Source organism: Mus caroli, chromosome 11, assembly GCF_900094665.2.
Source record: "Mus caroli chromosome 11, CAROLI_EIJ_v1.1, whole genome shotgun sequence".
Taxonomy (NCBI): Eukaryota; Metazoa; Chordata; class Mammalia; order Rodentia; family Muridae; genus Mus; species Mus caroli.
The window spans coordinates 111,364,166-111,367,596 of NC_034580.1; positions in this window are offsets into that span (position 1 = coordinate 111,364,166).

Consider the following 3,431-nt stretch of genomic DNA (forward strand, 5'->3'; position numbering starts at 1 on the left):
TCCCTGGTTATCGAGAGACACATGATGGGCTAGAGAACGTGGTGGTTTAGCCGGGCGGTGGTGGCACACACCTTTAATCCCAGCACATGGAAGGCACAGGTAGGTGGATATCTGACTTTAAGGCCAGCCTGGTCTACAGAGTGAGTTCCAGGACAGCCAGGGCTACACAAAGAAACCCTGACTCAAAAAAACAAACAAAAAAAGGATGTAGTGGTTTTAAACATGAAGTATTATTATTATGATTATTATTATTTGTGTGTGTGTTGTAAGACTGGGTCTCGCTATGTTGCTCAGGCTGTTGTGGAACTCACTATGTGGGCCAGGCTGGCCTTGAACTTGGAGATCCTGCCTCTGTCTCTCCCTCTCTGGTGCCATAAAGGTCTGGCTCTTAAAATAGTATCGTAAACAGGGTGTAATGGCAGAAGTTATAAAAGACGTTTTCTTTTTCTTTTTCTTTATTTGTTTGTTTGTTTCTCTGTGTAGCATAGCGCTGGCCTCACACCCAGAGATCTGCCTACTTCTGCCTCCCACTGTGCCTCCACCACCAGCTTGTTTTGAATTTTGCTTTTCTCTCTGTTGCCCTGGCTGGGCTGGGACTCGCTCTGTAGAGCAGGCTGGCTAGTGCTGTTTTCCAGACCACTCTGGCACTCTATACTTCTTGATCCCCCGCTAAGGGCATCTCCTAAATGTGTCACTTGTTAACCTCCCCTCCTCAAACACGTCCCACACATCACTGCTAGAGCCAAATTTAGTAGCCATCTGTCAGTCCTTTTCTTAGCTGTGTCTTCGCCAAAAGCAGAGATCAATGCTTTTAGGTACTGCCCCTGTTTCAACTGTTTCCTCTGAAATAAGTCAGTGGCAGACTCCAGCTATGAAAGCTGCAGGGCAGAGGGCACTGGAGGGTTGCCTAGTCCCAGAACTTGGGAGGTGGAGGCAGGAGTTAAACGTCATCAAAAACAAAACAAACAACCCTTTCCTTCCCATCTTGTTGCACTTCTATGGCTGGATTTAGCCTGCTTTACAAAAGTAAGGGTTCTTTTATGAAACAGGGCCCCATGGAATACAGGCTCACTTTATAGTTGATGATTAGCTTGGGCTCTTTTTCGAGACAGGGTTCCTTTGTGTAGCCCTGGCTATCCTGGCTATCCTACAGTTGTGCTGTAGACCTGCCTCTGCCTCCCGAATGCTGAGATTAAAAGTGTGCACCACCACTGCCTGACAACCTTGAATTTTTGAGTCTCTTGCTTCCCAAGCTGGGACTTATTTATTTCATCTATCTATCTATCTATCTATCTATCTATCTATCTATCTATCTTTGATGTGTAAAAGTGTTTTCGTCTGTGCAATGCATGTATGCCTAGTGCCCAAAGAGGTCAGAAAAGGGAACTGATACCCTAAAACTGGAGTTACAGATAGTCGTGAGATCTGGGAGCTAAACCCAGGTTCTCTAACAGAGCAATAAGGAAAAATAGGAATCAGAGAGAGGGCTCAGCAGTCAAAAACACATATTCTTATAGAAGACCTAAGTTTTCCCAACACTCAGATGGTGGCTCACAGTCTTCTATAACTACAATTAAAGGGGATCCAGGACTGCTTCTGTCTTCTACAGGCTCCTCCATGCATGGGGTGCACATACATGTATGCATGCACACACTCAAACACATTTAAAAAAAAACACACACACAAGTCAAGGCCAGATGGCAGCAACATACGCCTTGAATCCCAGCACTGAGTTCCAGGCCAGCCTGGTCTACAAGAGTGAGTTCCAGTATATCCAGGGCTACACAGGGAAACCCAGTCCTAAAAAAAAAAAAACCAAAGAAATGAAAATTGATTATAAAGACAAAAAAAAAATGAGGATTTTTGGACTTTGAAGTTCCATAAAAGTCCCAAGAGCATACTAAATCCTAAAATGATCTTGTAGTCACATGTCACTGCTTACAGGGAAATAACACTCCACATTCCAAACAACAGATTAAATTCCAACCTGTTTCACTATGTTCTAATTATGTCTCATCCAAGGAGCTCTTAATACCAGTCTCACCATAACACATGCCCTTCTGACATATAGTGCACCAACCTTCTGAGCCCCACATCAATAGTCAGAAAGCTAAAGCACCCTGTGGATACCTCCTTGGCATCGGTCCGCCTATTCCTGTGAAGTCCTCTCCCTAAACAAAAGACTTGCCATTTTCTTGGCTAAGCTAGAAGTTAGCAAGCTCCAGTGGCCCGATCTCCAGCCCCGACCCCACTCCATCCCCCAGGACACACACTGCTGGGGTTACAGGCATGTGTGGGACTCAGCCTGTTATGTGCATGCTGGGATCCAGACTGTTTGTCGTCCAGCAAGCCCTCTTACTGCAGAGCTCTCTCTGAATGTGAGCAGAAAACAGTCCTCATTTCACCCTTTCCAGCTAAAAAAACCAAATCCGACTAGCATTCCCTTTAGTTCTCTTGCAACCTATCCCACCAGAGGGTATCCCTCATTCTTGTTGGTAGTGCATCAAGAAGTCTATTGAGGTAAATCGGCTCACACCTGTAATCCCAACTCAATCGAGGCTGAAGCAGTTTCTTCTGAGATTCCTTTTCTCCAGCTGGAAAGCTTTTTAAACTAGAAGGTAAGCAAGTCAAAAATAGCTTCAGGAAACCCCTGTAGTCACCTCCCTTCCAAAGCATCCTTCTCACTAGCTACCTGCAAAAAGCAGCCAACAGCCCAGAGGTGTAGATCAACTGAAGCATCTGGAAAAAACATTTTGAACCTGCTGGCAGGCTGGGCTGTGCTACTCCACTATTTCAGGTTTGTGAGCTGGGATGGGCTTTGGGGATGCAACAGTCATTTCTGCTCCTGTGAGTAACCTCTTACCAAAACTCCTATAACTCACTCCCATAAAACTCAACGAGGTACACCAAGTTGGACTTTGGTGGCTTCCATACTTTGGTCTATTGTGGGTTCCCTATCTCCCCAGTTCTGCGTTTTGTCACACAACATCAGGCAGTCTTAGTTCAAGGGTAGCTGCTCTACAGTATTTATTCTCCAGGCCATCCAGGGTTACATAGTAGTTAGACGCTGCCTCAACCTTCTCCCTCCCAAGGATTAATGGAAGGTAGAAAGGGCTAGGAATGTAGATCAGCTGATAGCCTGGCCTTTACTAAGAACTGGATTAAATACACAGCCTGCCTTAGACCAGTGCCACCAGGTCTACTATAGTTTAATCCATGATGCTCTATGGGAAGACAACAAAAATCTCATTTGTGGTCATCATCGGCTACATCGTAAACCACAAACCAACTTGGAATACAGAAAACTCTGAGACAGGATTTTACTGTATCTCAGGAGGTTATTATAAACTTTGAGCCGGGTGTGGTGGCACATGCCTTTAATCCCAGCACTCGGGAGGCAGAGACAGGTGGATTTCTGAGTTCGAGGCCAG